At 38.4% G+C, this 21,670-nt stretch overlaps 1 protein-coding gene across 1 annotated transcript in view; it reads right to left on the minus strand.

Moving 5' to 3' along the window:
* LOC141441174 (Ig-like and fibronectin type-III domain-containing protein 2) overlaps positions 1 to 21,670 on the minus strand; it is a 236,994-nt gene that overhangs the window by 17,783 nt on the left and 197,541 nt on the right. The window lies entirely within an intron of this gene.

Below are 21,670 nucleotides of genomic sequence, written 5' to 3' on the forward strand. Positions count from 1 at the left end.
TTTAATCAATGAATGGTGAAACAGTAAAGATCATTTTGAAATATTCACATCTTTTATCTTGTTCAGAATTTCAGTCACTTCTGTTATCGACATTCTGCAATCAAATCTTCCGTTTCTTGCCTATTGATAAATGTAACAAGAATATTCTGAATCAAATTGGAGTTATGCTAATAATGGAAGTAAATACAGTGGCTAGTTAAATCAAGAACTTAAAGACGAGTGTTTTCCTTTGCTGCGTGCTGCTTAAGTAGCATAGTAGAAATAAGCAACCTGAGATATGTATGCATAGGAAAAATCGTGTCTAGATTCTTTTCCAGCAGTGGTGTAGGGGTTATAGCACGCAGCACGGATTGCTGAGGACCTGGGTTCGATCCCAGTGCTGGTCTCTTTTTCTGGTTTTTCTGTGCATCCATGTCTCAGTTTGTATTTTCGATATGGTTTGACTATAATAGACATGAAATTGGAAACGAGATATTTACTTTTTTTGGCATTTTTACGGTTACATTAGATATCTATTCTAAGCAATAAATACGAGTATTTATCACCTTTTCTTGTTTTACCTTCTATTATTAACCTCTACTTGTGGCCACCGTATTGTGGTTGAAACGTAGCGGTGAGGTAAACGTACGAGTGTTCGTCACTGTCCCAGTAGTTGGCATCTTTATTCTTATGTCATTAGCAATAGAGATGACAGCGGGGGTGTCATCTATTGGGCATAAGCGTGTCGAGCACTGGGACGTTTGCTTAATTATTATTAGTTGTCAGCGTGATAATTTACGATTGTGGTAATATTTAGTTGAGTGAAAATCACGAAAATTTAAAAATTATATCTACTCTAAGATTTTTGAAAAACGAAAAAGATTATAGACTAAACGAGCCAAGAGTCCTACTAACTGGACGAAGGGGCTCGACCAACTCACTCATGCCAATCGTTTACACTGTGTGGTCCAGTTGGTAGGACCATCGCCGCGTATAGCCAGGAGATGAGGGTCTGAATCCCATCCAGTGCCCCCGAAAAACTTTCAAGACTCTTAGTGCCTTATTGTACACGATGTATTTATTTTTAGACGCCGACGACATTTTTTTTCTCTCGTCTGAACCCATAGTGTGTGGTACCAAAAAACATTACAAGTTTGCTAGGGACATTTTTCGATTTAGAGATCCGTTTGCAAAGGTCCCCTATCCTCCGTAAGCTAAACCGTGTTGGCTTAAAATATAAATATAATGAATTTAAAAGAAAACTATCACAGCCTAGTAAGTTTTACAAGATAACGAGTAATTGACGATCAAAATTTAATATTGAATACTTGCCATATCATCATTATCCGGAAGACGTCCACAATTGAACAAAGGCCCTTAGAATACAACGAACGACAACTGACCACTTGCCACCGGTTGCCCATAATTTTCAAGACGTTGCCAGACCATCTAGTGCCATATACGGAACCCTCGCGTGGCCCGACACGCTCTTGGCCGGCTGTCTTCTAGAAGAGTAGGTGTTCGCGTCTCCCGCATTCAAACTAATGCTTTGAGTTATAATATACAGTGTAAGATTTTTGTACGCCAAGAAAGGCATAAGACATCAAAAATAATTGGCCTTATAAAAGCAACAATTCATTTCGGCGCGCAAATCGTTTTCTTTGAGGCCCTGACGTAGTTACTTTTCACTTTGGCCGACCATTTTTCGTACAACACGGGCGAAATTATTTATTAAAACAAATATGTCCGGGACGAAGTTAAATTTATCTGTAAACACGGTACGGGAAAGTTTAGTTCTGTTTGAAGCGGGCTCAGGTTTTAACCTTGTAAATATTTATACGGGTTTTTGGCACCGCAAGGGTTTAAAAGTGAATTCTACGCGGGTCCTAATGGAATCTAAAGTGGGGGTATACGTGGCTGGCCCCCTTATGAATAGTAATGCTGCAGACCCTCACTGTATCGGCTGTCGATGCCGTGTCTCGGAAAATATTGCTTTTTCTGACAGTACTTTTACGTTGACGATGTGTCATTTGCTGCCTTTGAATAAGATAGTAAACGTACTGTCGCGGCTGGATATAAATTCTATATCCCACGAATATCATAAACGTGAAAGTTTGTAAGTCTGTTTGTTGTTAGCTCATCGACGTCTAAACCGCTGAACCGATTTAGATGAAATTCGGAATGCAGATAGTTTGAGTTCCGGAGACGGACATAGGATAGTTTTTCTCCCGGAAAATTTTATAGTTCCCGCGGGATAGCGGATGGAGTTATGGGCAACCGGCTAGTAGGATCTAATAAGACCAACGTTTTCTCTATTTCCTAATTCTTAAATAAATACATTCATAACATAACTTTACTAGTGGTTTGACCTATCGCCTCTCAAACAGATGGTCGTGGGTTCAAACCCCGGCTCGCACCTCTGAGTTTTTCCAAATTCATGTGCGGAATTACATTTGAAATTTACCACGAGCTTTGCGGTGAAGGAAAACATCGTGAGGAAACCTGCACAAACCTGCGAAGCGATTCAATGCTGCGTGTGAAGTTCCCGATCCGCACTGGGCCCGCGTGGGAACTATGGCCCAAGCTCTCTTGTTCTGAGAGGAGGCCTGGGCCCAGCAGTGGGACGTATATAGGCTGGGATGATGATGATGATGATGATAACTTTACTATGAGTAAATAAATAAAAAATAAATAGATATCATGGGACACTTGACACCAATTGACCTAGTCCCAAACTAAGTAATAGTATAAATGTAAAAAATTGTACGTGCGCGCATGCGTGCGTGTGCGGCATTTGACATCTGGCAGCCACGTAAGTGGCGACGTAGAAATAAATAGGTTTATTTTTGTAACGATTCTATTTACCTTAGAAGACAACTCTGATTGCTTTGAAAGATGAATTGATACAAAATGTGAAACCATTTAACCTGAATTAATTAATAATTTCAATTTATTTTTGTGTTCATAAATAACTTTTCCATTTAATAATGACGAATGAATAATTAATTGAATCCTGTCTATATATCTATCTTTCACAGCGAAGTAGCTCCAAATCTATTGATTCAATTAAGTTTAAATTTGGTTCACACGTTAATACAGTATTTGTCAATTTTTTTATATGTATTATAAATTAAAACTTCACAATGCCTGTTCTATGGGCGGTGGCGATCTCTTACCACCAGAAGACCCACTTGGTCGTTTGCCATCCAGACGAATAAAAAAAAAGTATGCGAAAGTATTGTATTGTAAAACTCTTTATTGTACATAAAACACATTAAAATAACATAACACAGGATAATAAGATGTACAAAGGCGAACTTATCTCTTAAAGGGATCTCTTCGGAGTAAGTAACTTTCTGCGTAAGTAATTTATGCGTGCGTAATATTCGGAATTCACAAATTATGCGTAAAGCCCATTCGGCTTACATTGGTAATACGTAAGAGAATTCTGCGTAAACTGTTATGCGAAAACAGTTTCGGCATAAATACTATTATGCGTAAACAGATTATGCAAAATAGAATAATGACATAAAAAAATATGCGTAAACAAGGGGAACCACGTCAAGTAGCCTAACTAGTTCAGCTATCCTTTTTTCAGTGTAATGAATTTCAGTGTAATAAAACATGAATTTCTAAATTTTTAACCCACGATCCTCTGCTTGAGAGGCTATAGGTCAAAACGCTAGACCATGGCTGTGACGACAAATCTTTACAACGAAATTAAAAGTCATATTCACCAAAAAAGTTATATTTGTTTATTATTTTTTTTATTTTTTCCATACGGCCGCGGCGGCCAGACATTATGCCCGTGTTGCACACTCCCGGCCATGACGGATTTTGTAAAAATACGAGTTTTGTTTGATTTTAACCATTGATGAATAACAACTCTATAGATATCCCTCACGACTCTCCGTACAAAACCGTGAGTCCCACTCGGTTGTCAACTTAAATGAAGTTTCCAGGGCCCTTCAAACTGCGCCATAACAATCTGGCCACAATCGCAGCGTGACCCGGCAGAACCCTTAGTTTACGACACTTGCCCGATATACCCTTAAGGGTTGCCAGGACGCAAAATATCGGAACATTGATGTCCGGTTGCTTAGCGGTTACCTTTAGGACAAAGTCTAGAAAATACTCAAAATGGCATTCTGCGAATGACATCTAAGTACATATATGTTTTGATTAATACTTCGGCATAATCCTACTAATATTATAAATGCGAAAGTTAGTAAGTCTGTTTGTTTGTTGGTTTGTTTGTTCGTTTGTTTGTTACTTCATCACGTCTAAACCACTGAACCGATTTAGATGAAATTCGGTATACAGATAGTTTGAATCCCGGAGAAGGACATAGGACAGTTTCTATCCGGAAAAATGCACAGTTCCCGCGGGATAGCGATAAACGAATTTTGTGCGGACGGAGTCGCGGGTAACGGCTAGTCAAATATAAGATTTTTCAATGAAAATGATTTTCGGGAGCGCCAGACGGAATTTAAACCTGCGTTTCTTTGCTATATGAGCCAAGTATCCTACCAACTGAACCTTCGGAAGTTGGTCGGGAGTTCGACCAACCTACCGAAAATCTGGATCGCTTGCATATATCTAAGTTTAAACTATACGTATGTGCAATACGTTAACAGTAATGTTTTTTATATATTTTTGTATTATTACACATATATTTTGTTTGTGTGTGTTGAACACGCATATTTTGCATAAGCTATCATAAGGTCGCGGGTGAGCAAGGAAATTCTTTTAGTTCATTATTAAAGCTGTTTGTTTTCCAAAATCCATACTACCTAATATTATAAATGCAAAAGTGTGTGTGTTTGTCCGTCTTTCACGTCGAAACGGTGCGACGGATTGACGAGATTTTTGGCATAGAGATAGTTTATGGGCCAGAGAGTGACATAGGCTACTTTTTATCCCGGAAAATGCACAGTTCCCGAGGGAACAGCGCGCGATAACCGAATTCCACGCGGGCGAAGTCGCGGGCAAGTAGTTTTACACAACGCTTGGTGAGAGATGTGACCTACTAATACCTACTAATAGCTATCTAATAAATAGCCATTCATTAGATTCCTATAAAATCCTACAAAACCTGGACGCATGGCAACAGCAGCCCTGAACCAGTCTCGCGGAAACAAGCCAGCTCCTTAAATGCGCGCGTGAGTAACTTTGCACGCAATTTGTGGTCACTCCAGCTAAGTCCAATTGTTCAACTGTACTTCAGCTCTTTTCACTATATCACAATGCACGAGACATACCACTAAAAGTAGTATAGGTAGTGCCACCAGAGCTGAAGCCACGCACACAAAGACATATCGTGCAATTACAGCAGGATTTTGACATTTACGAGTACTTTGATTTCATTCATAATTTTCCTTTTTAACCGACTTTAAAAAAGGAGGAGGTTCTATCTTCTTTTTTTATGTATATTCACCCTGTTTTTTATGTATGCTGGCTCGTGCTGAGGCACCGACTTCGAGCTAGTAGGTTCGGTACTTACCTAGAAAAATATTGTCAAAATTTTGTAGTCAGTTCCATTTTTTTTTATTTTTTTGGACTCCAAAAAAATAACAATACACTGTACTTTTTTGTTATTTTTTTTGTGCAATTAGTTCCTTTTGTAGCTGTGTGTCATCATTCACTTCAACTCTCGCGTCGTGGCACTACCTCTACGTCCCTAGTACTGGCGGACTGCAGTCTTATTGCTGGTTTCCACTTGTCAGATGTCGAGCCCGGATTTTGATCGAGGTTCCAGTGGCAAAACATTTTATATGAAGCTATTCACACTTGCCCGACACCGATTTTCTTTAGAAACACCGACATCCGACACGAAACGGAACGCACCCGACAAATGCCGCTTGCAAATAACTTTCGATCGCAGCTAGCGTGCAGTTTAGACATGCGTAAGTAATGCTGTGTAATGCCATGCCATATCATCAAACTAGCCGTAAGATTTATTTATTTATTTGGAGAACAAACAGAAATAAGTGTACAGAAGATGATACAAGTATTCTTAGTACTATGACTAAAACTAACATGCACTTACTCCCTAAACAGATCTCACTAAGGCACATGTGTGATGATTTCTAGCCAACGTACACTTCACCGAAAGCTAACCGGTCGGAGTACGCTAAGATAAGTACGTAAGATGTCCACTGTTGGACATATGTAGACCTCTCCCATAGACCTCTAGTTGCTTCGGTTGGAGGCGGTCTGCATCCACCGTGAACCCGCGGCTTTAACAGGTCATTCGTCCATCTACATAGTTGGCCATGCCATATATTGCATGGGTAAAACAACCATCACTCTAAACGTCACTCGGATTCACTGGGTATCGGTTCGGTTGAGTTTGTTAGGTTAGGTTACCGAGAGGCTCTCGTTCCAACTTTAGAGCAATGAAAGAGACGAATGTAATTCTGACTATGTCTTAGTACCGACATAGGTCATAACATAGGGTGATAAATGATAAATATACTCTCACAAACATTGTAACGGTGGCAATACCATTCAACAGGTGTTGTGATATTTAATTTTCTGAGATGTAATACGATATGGCATTACATTACAAAGCACTGTTTTGATAATATGGTAAAACGGCATAATCAATTTCATCGACTTACTAAAGCATGAATAAATAGTTAAGGTTTGACTAACTAATAAAAGTGTGCTAACTTTAAAAATATTTACGTGAATTTCAATAAAATCCGAAATATGTAAACTGTCTCGTTAAAATGCCTGTGAAAAGTTTTTGCTCGTATTTCATAAACATACTCGTACATTGTATATTTTATCTTTTTTGTATTAGGTATATTTTTTAACATGGCACTATTACCAACAAAAATGAAAACAAGTTTTACGTACTTACTCTACCTACCACGCAATTTGTGAGGAAAGAATTCTTTCGTGAATATTCACAAAAGGTATTTTACGCTAAAAACTTTTAATGGTCCTAGTTTTATGATTGTTTTTTTTGGAGTCTTTTTGTATTTTTTATTTCAACTCCAAATTTGTCACTTTTACGAGTATTCCGTGAAACCATATCGAAAATACAAACTGAGACATGGATGCACAGAAAAACCAGAAAAAGAGACCAGCGCTGGGAATCGAACCCATGTCTCAGTTTGTATTTTCGATATGGTCCTAGTTTTTTTAAAAGGATGAAAACATGGCATCATATTTGTGACACCGAAATACATACATACATACATACATACATTCACGCCTTTATCCCTAAAAGGGGTAGGCAGAGCACGTGAAACTTGTGTTCCAGTACCACTTTTAGCATAAATGTGGGTATAAAAGATGGACAAAATGTGATATCGCAGTGACAGGTTGCTAGCCCATCGCCCACAACACACTTCAACCCTGTTCCCTTAGTCGACTCTTACGACACCCACAGGAAGAAAGGGGGTGGTGCTATTCTTACCCGGCACCACACGGGTTGGAAGACCGAAATGGAAGATATAAAGTACGGTTACGTACGGGTAATGTAATGGTATTGTAGGTACTTTGTACCTTGCCATGGGTTAATATTGGGTATACCTCTTCATCTAGATCGCTTATTCATTGTTGGATCTCGTTCTTGAACAGCAGGTACAACAACGAGTGAAGCAAGATGGAATGTCAGGTAGAATTGCGACCACAATGCGTGAGCTGCGCGAGCCAAGTGAGTGTCTAGCGGCAGAGTGGCCACGAAATGGCCCGGGACCAAATCCAGTTGTTAATCTATGCAATTGATCGAGCATTTTTAGGTTTATTAATTTTCAGGATTTCTTCAGATTTTTAAGCTTTAGGTCACATGAATTTTCAAATTTTTACTACATTTTGATGTAATGAACATTAGACATTTTTTTATTTTCTGCTCACAGGCATTATGTTCGGTTTTATGAATTTCGGAATTGTAATGCATACTCTGATTCCTTTGTTACTATAGAAGAGCACAATATTCATCATCTTCAATTTTGTTTCTATTATAAAAGAGTTTTAAGTCTCTTTTATAATAGAAACGAGACTGAGCTAAAAGAATTGCGGGTGAGCAAGGAAATTCTTGTAATTCATTGACATGGACCTTCGCAAAGTAACGCCTGATTCAATAAAAAAATACAAGATTGAGCCTCCATGTTGAATTTTTGAAAGTGAAAATAAATAGACATAAACCATATAAGAGCACTTCGATATAGGTAACTTTTACTACCTAGTCGTGCCATAAACTCAACCTCATAAAACTGGATACCCACAAAGAAAGAATAAACAATTTAGCTCAAATTTGCTCTTGTCATTATATTGACTGGTAGTAAAATTATAACATGGCACTGACTTGTTTCACAACGTTCTTATAAGTTCTTTTTAGATCGAATGAACAGAGACGAAATTACACTAGATATCTGTCACATAAAACATCCAGAGCTTAAAAATGAGTCAGTCGTTACAAAATAGGTTTCAGGTCTTATATCCTACTCTTTTCTACTTAATATTCGTAGGTATTCCAAATGCGAAAGTTAGCGTGTCTGTGTGTTTGTTTGTTACTCTTATGTTAGACTTTTACCAGCGACGGCTTTGAATTTTGTCACATTTAAATAGACAATATTTTTTTTCGTAATAAATTTCTACTAGTTTGTCTTTGTATTTTTATGGAACCATGTTTTTGGAACTAAAATGTTTATGTTATTACTTATTCTTGACTTAACGTGAAAAATATTTTTCCCGAGAAATATCTAGTTCCCGAGGGATTATGAAAATAAAAACCACAGGCAGGCCGAGTTTAAAACTAGCTTCTCATGATTAAACACAACACAATGTCATACACACAACACAATCAGAATTACAAAATTCATTATTTTATACATAGAGCAATCGACACTAATTCAAAGTCAAAGTCAAAATATCTTTATTCAATTTAGGCTATAGCATGCACTTATGAATGTCAAAAAATCTACCACCGGTTCGGAAAAACCTCTGTTGAGAAGAATGCGCCAAGAAAGTCAACGAGGTATATATATTTTTTATAATTAAATCTTCTAATCAAATAACGTCTACAGTTGATAGTTAGGTTCGAGTACAATGTCAACTATCGCCATTGACCTATATTTTGAACCTGAGCAATATTCGTCGAGTAGTGATGTGTTGAATAGTCGTGGAAACAAAATATCTGTAGCTGTCCTGTATCGTTTTAGTGTACCTTAAAATTATAGTTTTTAATAGATAATTCACGGTTAATGTCGTTTGCGTGTGTGTAAGTAAATCATATAATAAATATAAAACATAATCGAACCAGTAGTTAACTAGCAATTTGCTTGTATAAAACTCTTTACAGAAGTTAGAGGGTTTAGTCACTTTTTAATTTTTTTATGAAAACTAAGACAATACTGATGCTAAATGTAACATGATCAAAATTCTTGCGATTTATCCGTTGTGCTAATAAACGTGGAATGGAAATGACATTTAACTGAGCGGTAAGAACGCTCGGATATTCAGCCATCTTGATCTGTACTTATCTGCTGATACTCGTACATTTCGCTCATCCAATAGAATAATGACTTATTTACAAAAGCACAAGTTTTACTTTGAAAATACGGTTTGATATCTTTAAATTACTTTCTAGTATAATTGTTTGAACGTAGAACGCACATGTTACTTAAACCACGGTTGCTTGGGAAATGACAACTTTAATATGATTGACAGCCCTTTTATAGGCTGCCAAAAAAAACTCAACAGCGCGATTCAGCTTTTCATTAAGACGAGATAGTGACATCTATCGATACAAAACTAAACTAAAAATCACGGTTTAACAATAATCGTTATGAAGCAATGCTGTTGGATGAATGATTTTTAATGATTCAGCACATCACTACAGTCAAGGTTGTAATTCTGAGCCGTGATATTGAATGTGCCAAGCGGAATTTTAATCCAACCAACGCTAGGAGTAATAATGTTGACGGTACGCAAGGTGAAATTTACTGAACATTATTTAGAGACGCCATAAACTCCGGAGCGACAATCTAGTGTGACACAGACTTTAATATACTCTGATAGTACGGGAGTGCGTTCGGTTTGTTTGCTTTGAATTGGATGGGATACGTTTTTATTTGAAATGTGTGTGCTTAAGCTTTCTTAGTGCCGAAAATTGTGCTTTTGCTACTTGAAGTTACTCATTCTGAAACCAGCTATCTATTTTGACACGATGTTTTAAGTCAATTTAGTACAATCAAAGTAACTAAATCGCGTACATACCAGGGTGGAACCTTTGTGATACTAATATCATATTGACATTCCATCATATGCCGAAGAAAACGTAGCGAAATTCATTATGAAAAAGTGATATCGATTCAGTTTCATCAACAGTATTAGCTGTGTAGCAGGTGGTTAATTTTTGCTTGAACAGTTTTATGAATGTTGTTTAGAATTGTTTAATTGATGGCCAATGTACGTATACATTGGTCGTCGGTCAAAGTAAGCGTGAAAAATATATTGTACGTCACGTTGAAATCGAATTATGAAATTTAGCAAGAAGTAAGGCCTCGCAGCACAAGAAAATATATCCGCAAATCCAAAAAATACCTTATTTTTTTATTGAAATTTTTATCTCCTATCATCGCGCGAGTCCAACTTAGACGTTTTTTTAAAGATTTTGGACTAAAATCAACCAATTTTAAACCAAACAGACAGTATGGAGGAAGCCTATGTCCAACATAGGACGTCCTACGACTGATATGATGATAATGATGAAACAAAACAGTCCTCTAATTAAACAAGCTGTAATCTCGTCTCGGCTCCTGCGCTACCTACTGTTCATATGCTTAGCATTTACGTTGCTGGGAAATTCATTATTACCTCGCTGCACCGAGGCCGACGCCACTAGAACTGGAAGCGAACTGCGGGCTCCTCTCTTGGGGAATGCTGATTGATTACGACTTCAAGAGTTGCACCATGATAGTGGCTCTGCGAGCTGTAGACCTCGTGAGTTTGTTGTCGCACGGCTTAAAACTGCTGAAGTTGTATAGATACTTATTAAAAGAGGTAGTTATGTCCTTCCTTTGTCACTCAAGCGGAAGCTCGTCCATGGTCCCTGATCGAGATTCAGAAGTTAAAGTTGAAGGTCTGCCAAAGAGCGCCGTATTTTAGGTGTTAAATAAAGGAACCACGCGACACACTGCGTTCTAAAACTTGAATCGTGGACGTAGGCAAAGGCTCAACATTGAGACTGGGCTGGCCACGTTCGCCGCATGAACCAGAGAGATGGGCACCGGCTACCACTCAGTCGATGCCCCAAGAAGGCTATGCGCCATGGCAGGCCAAGGCACAATAAAATTTAATTTACATACTTTACCTATCTAGCACACACTCAGTACCAACTCGTAGAACCCGACGGTAGGGTTTTTTTTTCGTATACGCAGTTTTCACGGACGGGAAAACGTAGTGTAGGGCGTCCTGAGGCACGGTGGACGGACGACCTTAAGAGGGTCGCTGGCGGTGGATGGATGCGAGGGGCCGAAGACAGAGTGTTGTGGCGCGCCATGGAAGAGGCCTATGTCCAGCAGTGGACTGCTGTGGGCTGATGATGATGAGGATGAGGCAGTTTTTACTACAAAGTAGAAAAACGCTGCTACTGGTTACGAGCGCAGCGCGTAGCGAGTCTGTTTTTTTGGGTCAAATCTTGGAAGCCAAATTTGTCCCACTTCCAGTAGTCCGATTAATTTGAAATTCGGCAATACAATAATCTGCCAGTGAAATCCTGCTAGACCGGCCAGGATCGTCTCCGCAGAACGGAACTCCCCAACGGTTAATGGCGTCGACTTGAAATTTGGTACGGAAATGTAGCTTGGATGACAATGCAAGTACAGTCAGCAAAAAAGCTTGTATTAAAAATATTTTTTAAGAAAAAATATTTATACACAATATCTGCCCTGGCCGGGGATCGAAGTCGGTACCTCAAGCTTCATAGTCAGGTTCTCTAACCAATGGGATATCTAGTCATCTTTGTCTAGGTATCCCCAATATTTGGTTTGCGCTTGCTAGTTAAAAAAAAAATACATTTATTGCCACATTAAAAAAATACAAAAAAATACAATGAACATAACAAAAGACAAAAATAAAAACAACAGACACGTTACAAATATGTGGCAAGTTCCAACTATAGTCTCAAAATAGTCTCTTGTCTGTAGAATATTTGCAGTATTTGACGCTTAAAAGATGCTGATAAACTTGAGCAAGTGAATACCGCTTTTAAATTTGTTTAGCTGAAGAACGAACAAGAAGAACAATTTTACTAAGAACTGAAGAGCATAGAGCCAAACATTGCTACGAACATTTACACGATGATTTTAGCGAACGCTCTAGTTAATGCTCGTCAAATTTTTTATTCTTTACTATGATGTCAGACGGAGTTACGAGTTAGGAGGAGACGGACGGAGTTAGGAGTTTCGGGATAAAGCTTAAAGTAAAAATACCATCCTTTCGCTTCCATGTTTGCTAGAATGCTTGCTAAAACACTCTTGCCCTTTCTGTGAGCTTTTACGTGCATTAACATTCGCCAGAATGCTCATTTCAAGTTTATCAGCACAGAATATGATTCTTTCTGTGCCTGTACTTCTTCCAAGACCGTTTTTCTCAAAAACGTGTGGATGTATCAAGCTGAAATCAATATCAATAGGTACTCAAGTCTGCACTATTCCTTGGAGCAGCGAAAAAATCAAACTTCCAAGCACAGACTAAATAATATTCTTCCAAGCTCCAGAGGTTTGTAGCCGCAAAAACGAATACCGAAAGTCTTCTGTAAACAGGCACCTACCAATCTACCTCGTCGTTTAAACATGCCTTGTGCCATCACGTGGATTTCGTAAGTCAGATGGTATTAACTCCCGGAGCGTCGTCACACGTCACAGCTCGTTATCTTCAAATTGAAGGAAGGCACGTGTCGACGGAGCGTGGGTATGTAATACATGATTAAAGGCATGATGGATGTTATTAATATAATAGTTTGACATATAATGGAAGGGAAATTATTGAGGTTAGGTATTAGGGCACTGGGCCAGGCCGCACTACGGCTAAACCGCCGCGGTTTTTAACCGCGTGACTGTGAATCAAGTAAACTGATGCACGCACTGATTGTTTTACGTTTACCTACTTGTATAAAAAAGTCACGCGGTTAAAAACCGTGGCGGTTCAGCCCTCGTGCGGCCTTGGCCTTTGTTTTTAAAGCTGAAGCAAGACGAGCGTAATTTTTTTCAGTTGTAAGGGACGTATTTTTGGTCACGTTTTGCTTTCATTAAAATGTAGTTGTGTCAAATACTTGTGATATATAGATATCAATAAATAACATTATACATCTGTTAAAAAAATACCTTATGAGTTTCTTGCCGGATACTTCTCAACAGAGATTTTTTCCGAACCGGTGGTAGATTTTTTACATTCATACGTGCTTGTTATAGCGTAAATTGAATTAAGATATTTTGACTTAGACTTTGATGTATCTACCTATATATCTATTTGTCTTATCTAGGTTTAAACGAAACGTGACTCTGGCATATTTCGTTATATACTCGTATAATAGCCAGTCGTAATAAAATACTACACTACTACACTCACATTTTCATCAAAATCTGACGTAGCGCTCTAGTGGAATTAGCGTAGCGTGGTAACAAATAGTCTTTATGTGTGTGTGTGTATGGCCCTGATGTGTGAGTGCCATAATTCAAGGACCCGTGTTGCGATTAATGCGTGTGTTACAAGGCGCCTCGCACATCGTGCTGGTACAAGGCTTACTATAGCAATTCCGAATTGCCATGTAACCTTTATTACTCCCATTGTAGTTTAAAGATATCATTGAGACATTTGTCGGAAAACCAGCTAAGTGCGAGTCGGACTTGCGCACCGAGTGTTTCGTAAAAATTTGTTCCTGTAACCTTTTTTGGTTGTTTGGCACCCCCTTAATTTTTAATATAGTTATTTTTTATGATTGTTTTTTTGGAGTCTTTTTGTATTTTTTATTTCAACTCCAAACTCCAAATTTGTTGTTGTTTGTTATTTATTTTGTTAAATTTGTTTGATTGTTTGTTGTTGTTTGTATTTTCGGTATAGTTATTTTTTATTTATTTATAACCGTCTATTACGGTTTTTAAGATACAGTCCTGTAACGAACAGACGGACAGCGTAGCGACGTTATTACAGTTAAACAGAGTAGCCTAGTAATTTTACCTATGGCCTCTCAAGCAGATCATGGGTTCGATCTCGGGCTCGCTGAGGTGAAAAGTTGTATGTGTCACACGAGACTCAAGAATTTTTGCATTTCGTGTGTTTCAACCCCTCGCTGTGCTCAGAACTATGCGCGCTTCGGGATTCAAAATCAACACTCGCAGAGCTTTTCTTTGCTCTTTTATTGCACAAATAACTCAGCAGTCAGGAAGATGCAAAATTCAGGTATCCGGAATGTAACTAACCCTCATGCTGGCGCCGCATGTAAATTATGTAGGCGCCGGTTTCATTAAATGCTTTTAATAAAACTCCCCCGGGCTCTCAGTGAGGATATTTAAAAACTTCACAAAATGAACTTGGGCAACTCCGCGAAAGGCTGCGGCTTTGGCTTTCACAAGTTTTTATCGAGATTTTTCTTTATTTTGTGCTGTGTGAAGCGAAGTATTAAAAGTTGCCAGGTGCAGGAAATTATAATGTTGCAAGAAGTGTTGCTAGTTTTTAGGGTTCCGTGGTTAAAACGTGCGTTAGGCTGCGTTACAAAAATGTGCGAGACGGCGGAGCAGCGGGGCTACTACGAAACTCGAAGTTCGTATCGTACCGTCCCTCGCTCTCGTATTAAATAGTATAAGTGTCAGAGGGACCGCACGACACGAACTTCGAGTTTCGAGTTTCGTAGTAGCCCTGCAGGCCCTATACTACGAAGTGCAAAACTCGAAATTCGTATCTTGCCGTCTCTGACCCTAAATTATAACGAGAGTGAGAGATATACGGTACGAAACGAACTTCGAATTTCGTAGTAGCCCCCCAGAGGAAGAAGAGAAACGAAACTAGCCAAGTGCAGAGTTTTTTTTTATGGTATAGGGGGAAAACGAGCAGGAGGATCGCCTGATGGTAAGCGATTACCGTCGCCCATGGACACCAGTGCGTTGCCGGCCTTTAAGGTAGGAAGAAGTACGCTCTTTTCTTGAAAACTTGAAGGTCATATCGGTCCGGGAATACCGCAGGCGATAGTTCATTCCAGAGTTTTGCTGTTCCGTATAAGTTTAAAAGCAAATATTAAATTTGTGTTATTTCGTAGTAATTTTGTGGTAAAACAAAGTAGCCTAATCATGGCATGGATCCCATGGTTTAAAGGTTATTTTATGTCTATTTCTTAAAAAAATCCAAATCTGCGGTTTTTGATATAAAGGGGGAATGATCAATTTTCATGTTTTTTTTTCGACTGATTGGCAAACGAGCAAGTGGGTCTCCTGATGGTAAGAGATCACCACCGCCCATAAACAACTGCAACACCAGGGGTATTGTAGACGCGTTGCCAACCTAGAGGCCTAATGGGATACCTCACGTGCCAGGAATTTCACCGGCTGTCTTACTCTCCCCGCCGAAACACAACAGTGCAAGCACTGCTGCTTCACGGCAGGATTAGCGAGCAAGATGTATTTTTTATTGTTGAAAAATTAATTGAATAGGCTGTTACTGAAGCAGCGAGATACACTTTTGATCACATCTGTACTTTTCATCAACTGTTTTTGCGAATAGCGAATAAATTATTCTTATTATTTTATTCATCATATTTATCATCAGGTGAGATAAGGGTCATCATCAAGATCAGAAAAGTTTATTTATTGAATAAAAAGACTATATCTACGTTCAGTGTAGAATTTTCCATCGAATTTCGAAGCCTAACTCCTAACGGTTTAGGATGTTCGTTGCCAGTCAGTCAGAAAAAATAATGTTCTATGACGAAGTTACTATCCTGAACAAAACCAGTTAAATAACTGAGTAACATTTCTTTAATATCATTTTTATAACCGTCATCTTTACAATTGCACCCACTATCGTAACATATAAAACTAATGCCAGTGATATAATAACCACTATCTGTAGAAATAAAGTTTTACTAGAACCCTTATCGGAGCTCATGACTCCCCCCCCCCCCCCCTATCGGACACAGACCACTAGTAAAGGATGTGACATTGTGGCTAAAGTTCCTGACGTTTTTATTGACATTAAAATGGGTACCGTACGGTTAAGTTTAGAAATGGTTTAGAAGCTTTTTAGTTTTGTGCTTGCACGTTGGATATTTTCTTTTGTTTTCACTTTTTGGGGTTCCGTACCTGAGTCGGAACGTGGTTATTGTCACTAAACTGTTCATCTGTCTGTCAAAGGGCTGTACCTCAAGAACCGTAATAGAAAGACATCTGAATTTAATATACTGAGCGGTAAAAAATCTGGCCCTCAAATGAACCTATGCATTAATAGGTAATTTTGTATGGAGAGTGGGCCAAATTTTGTGCCCCTGAGTATTATAAATGAGTATTTTTATTGCCGCTAGAACAAAAATACTAAAAATAAAATTAATTTTTCGTAATTTAAAAATAATCAAGATTGAAGTCACCTATATACTCAAGGAAATAGTTGAATATTGGAAGAATCTGATAATAATTCTACATCTATAAATTATCCAGGACCTTTTAAGATGTTCTTAACACGAGATGACAAGTAAAAAAATTTTTTCATATAAGAAAATCTTGCTCACGCGAGTTTGATTCGCCCTTGTCTTGCTTTTTTGGTTTAGGCTAAATTTAGCACTAGAATGTGGCTCATCTAGAACCGATAGGCGATAGCCTCTCGGTAAAGATTATAGTCGTCATATAGCGTTGTCGTCATATACCGTAGCCGTCATATATCGTAGTCGTCATAGCGGTGTGATATCGCCCTGATTCGCGGCGGTTCGTCATCTCGTCGCGATAAGAAATGAAAGATTTCTCTCCCATTGCAGGCTCCTGTGTGCTTCTGGGACGCACGGCCGTAGCGGATGGATAATATGTGGTGATTTATTAACCACAACCTAACCTAACCTTTTCGAAATTTCTTTATAAATATTTAAAGCGCTACTAGGACCCCACGGACCAATTAAGAGTCACTAAAAAAATTAAATGTGATTTTACTGAATCAAGATACTTATGAATGAAATGAAATGAATGCGCTTTTTAACTATTATATTTTTACATTATTTTTATTTCTATGTTATTCTATGAAATTATCCTTCCTATTCTTGCTTATTTTATTAAGTTCAAATCAGTTTAAGAAATAACCGTTGAAACAATTTATAAAAACACAAAACGACTGGACATTATGGATGTAAAAATTTGAAAAAATGCGTAAGAATTGTTTGAAGTTTTATGTTTGATGTATGGGCAAATATTTGAGCGTTTTGACCGCGCGGTCAAACGTCATTAGCGTCCCTCGTTTATATAATACAACAGAAAGACAATTATTATTATTATTGTTAGCCTATTCTGTCCCACTGCTGAGCAAAGGCCTCCCCCCAATACTTTCACTGCTCTCTGTCCCCTGCATACAAGGGCCAGTCCGTCAAGAAGAAGTCCAGTTCATCCCGCCATCGCCGTCTAGGTCTGCCAGGTCGCCACGGAAAGACAAGTCAGAAGAATTTTAATCACGCTAAATTCAGCATCGGTATTGTCTTCAATTTTCATAAAAGAAACAACCCTGGGCATTACCTCTTTTAATAACACCTGCTAAGACACCAATGACAAAAAAAAAACGCTGCAAAAACGCTGAATATTCGCCCGTATATTGATTATGTTTGGTTTGATATGAATGTGATACTAATCCTTAGAAAACAACACTTATGTATTACTTACAATCCTGGTGTACAATAAAACATATAATATCCGCTTGGCTCGCGATCCTCCTCGCCCGCCTGTCCACATATGAAGGGTAGATCCATTAACTTTATTTGCCGCCGTTTCCCCAAACTAAAAGAGGTCGGATATCGGCAGATTGGAATGATGTATTGTTAGCAGATTTCATTTGCGGTCCGCGAGTAGCGTTCGTTGATTTGCGATCTTTTTGTTGCCGTTCGGTAAGATTGTTGCATGATCAAAGGGGCTTTTTAATTAAAACCGAGACAATAGATGTGTATGAAGTTTTTTGTGTGTTTCGTGTAATCTGTGCTTGGTAATTCGAGATAAACAAACATAAATAATCGGAAGATGTATTTTGTAATGAAAAGCAGATATGAAACTTGGGTAGTTGGTTTCAGAAATACACGAAACTCAGGTATGTTAAAAAAGAAAAGGTGTTTTTCTAAATTCCGATAGGATAAACAACTGAGTGATTCTTATTAGTCCACGTGTTTTATATAAGCAAGTCGGTGGAAATCGAGTTTTATGAACACTCCTCGGTACTGATTATAATAACCGACTCAGTTTAACAGTGTCTTAAAACTTTTTTGCAGTATAAGAACTAAGTACGTGGCGAGATTTGAATCATTTTATATATAATGTTTTTTATGGGATAAAATTGTCAAAACGCATACAGTGACAAAGTATAACATAATTCAACGCTGAATTATTTTTCTACTTATCTATATTTTGACCTCGACTATACACTAACTGTGAGGTGTTGCATGCAAAGATATACCTAACTCACGCTTCTCAGACTTTCCACATTGCCTAACGAAATTGTTTATTCCACGCCACTATTTAAGTAGTAACGAGAAGTTACAGATAGTTATAGATCTTAATAAGTTTTTGGTAAAAATATCGTTATTAACACAAGCTTTTTTAGCTGACTGTACTTTTTGTTAACGCACGGATTGCTAAGGACCTGGGTTCGATTCCCAGCGCTGGTCTCTTTTTCTGGTTTTTCTGTGCATCCATGTCTCAGTTTGTATTTTCGATATGGTTTCACGGGATACCCGTAAAAGTAACAAATTTGGAGTTGAAATAAAAAATACAAAAAGACTCCAAAAAACCAATCATACTGGAAGTTGGTCGAATTTAACTTGCAAGATTTGATTACAGACAGACAGACAACGGGACAGGTAAAACTAAATAAAAGCTTGTAAAAAGGCTTTTGATAAAATAAAAAGTGTTTATTAATGAACGTCGGTGTTTTACTCAGCTTTGCGAGCTTCTCCCTCGGAGCGTGTCTACAGCTTGATAAAAGCATTTACAGTCTCCTAATATCCGCAGTATTTAGTCCCAAAATTCTGTCCACGGAACGTCATTTTTACTCAAGAATGGTACGTGAAGCAGTTGAAATAAAAAAGCATAAGAATTTCAACCGGGACGATGGGTATAAGCTTTCATCTTCGTGGAATCCTGTTATTAATAAGTGTCGGCGTCGGGATGAATGTTCGGAGGGACGATCGGACGTTGTTAGTGTTGTGTGTCGGTGTGATAGGGTGACTAATAAAAGTGACCAAGTGCGGGTAGTTCGTGATACGAGTGCCGGTACTATTAGTGATCAAGTGCGGGTAGTTCGAAGAACTCGCGCTGCTAGGCAGACTTGACACCCCACACTTCAGTCTACTCGTGACCACGGCAACTGTAACGTTGCCGAAACGTCGAGGTAAATATTACTTGTGTAAAAATAGCGTGATAAGTCCCGTTTATGGTATTTTGACTATGAGTATTTAGTGCAATTAGCGGTAAATTTTTTGCGTGAAGCCACATTTTGTCCTTTTCTACAGCCAGCAGCAGAAGTTGAGGAGTAGTTGTGGTGATCAAAATGATTAGAACACTCTCTTATTATACTACCTGAGTCGTGTGTAGATTGTGAATCCCGTAACCGCTCATCTAATTTTGCTGCTGACTGAGTTTGAGCTTCACATTATATCAAACGGAACTATTTATTTATAAAATTAGAAACTTCTTTGGACATTAATAGTAAAGGTTTCGGAAAATCTGGATATAAAAAACTTAGAGGGCGTGCAGAAATTTACATCGAGTGGGAAAAGACTGTGAATGGCTGTTATCGATGTCCAGACCGACTAAGGAGAAATAATATCTGTGTAATTTTGTACTGGAATGCTGAACAAAGGCCTCCCCCTTTGGAATGCACCGGCTGCCCACAACTCTCATGGACTTTCCTCCCCAATGGTTATCTGTTGTGCGAGCGATGTGGCCCACCCATTGCCACTTTAATTTGCGTGCGAGTATTCTTCGAGCCATGTCGGACACTAGTTCTTTGGCGAATTGCCGTATATTCCGGATTCTCCGGAGAAATTCCGAGCAATGGCGTATATTTCAGGGGGGGGGGGGGCTCTGGATTGTTGTGTGAACAGTGTGAAGATATCAGTGTTAGTTGGTATATTTCGAACCGGTAGCCCAACATCCTGGGGTGGGCACGGTCCACCCAGCCCCCTCTATATACGCCTATTATTTATCGCCTATATATTTCCGAGTATAGGTATTTTATTTTTGGTTACTTTTCTTTCATCTACATTGTTTTGGTTTTATTTCGCATGTTGTCATATGTGAATTTCATTTTTTTTTATTCTTATCTTTTTCATTTACATGTACTGTGGCCATGATAATGCGGGCTATAAAGCCAACTAATATTTTAGTCTCGTAGCTATTTTTGTGTTTGTTTTGTGTCACTCTCCGTAATTTCACTCTTCTGTGGCCCAGCGGAAGACCAGTGCTGGTTTTCAACCAGCGATATGCTGAGCCGGGACCTTTTTATAGCGGCAACACTTCTTATTATTATTTTTTCTAACCTGAGTAATGTGTCACTGCTGTTATAAATAAATTATTTTCTTTTTTTCTTTCTTTCACCTTACGTACTGTTTATCTCGTGTCGACTGTGCCTTCCTGCACTGCATTGTACTGAATGGAGAATGAGCTTTAGTGCTAAGCCAGAGTTTGTAAATAACACTTCTCCCTCAATTACCACCCTTGTACCTTTATCTCAAAGCACATTTTCCCTCAGCACGTAGAAATCAAACGTCATAATACCATTTGTGTAAGCTTTTAAAGGATTAAATGTCTATTTTAGATTGTAATATTAGCATAACAAAATGCAAGGCAATTCTGCTTAGAGCCTGGATTTGTATGAATGTATGAAAGGTACACGCGAAAAGTTTTGTACATTGTGCTTGGCCTATTGTTCCGGAAACAACCGGAAAGTAATAATTTATGGAAAGTTTTAACAAGCGTTTTGTTACAGGACAAAGGTAATACGGTTTTCGGGAATAAAACACATTTACATTTAACTTGACAGTAAATATGTTTTTGTAAAATTTAATTTTTAAAACATTTTTTTTTTGTTTACTGTAAGTACTTGCATTGGCATCCGATATATCTTCACTCAGTTCCTGTTATGGTATTTAAGGACATGAAACTTATCATTTACGCGTGGTTTTGATGGCAATGTGATAATATTATGGTACAATTGAGTTGATGCAGTCGGAAGCTAAGACATTAGGTTAGAACTCTAAGACAGAACAACGTACCTTATCTACTTGGCCGTGTTTGGGCTTGTAAGAATAGTCTTAGGGAGCACTTTGATCAAGAATGGTATTTAGGGTCTGATGATGGAGCAGTTACGCAGGTTTACAATTAAAGCATGTTTTTAGTATTTAAACGCATTGAAAATGCCTAGAGGAGCTACTGGTCCATGAAAGTGCTAATGAAGGGCAAACTTCCTTTAACCCTGAAACGTAAGCTAGTCGATATGTGTATCC

This window comes from Choristoneura fumiferana, chromosome 23 (assembly GCF_025370935.1).
Source record: "Choristoneura fumiferana chromosome 23, NRCan_CFum_1, whole genome shotgun sequence".
Classification (NCBI taxonomy): domain Eukaryota; kingdom Metazoa; phylum Arthropoda; class Insecta; order Lepidoptera; family Tortricidae; genus Choristoneura; species Choristoneura fumiferana.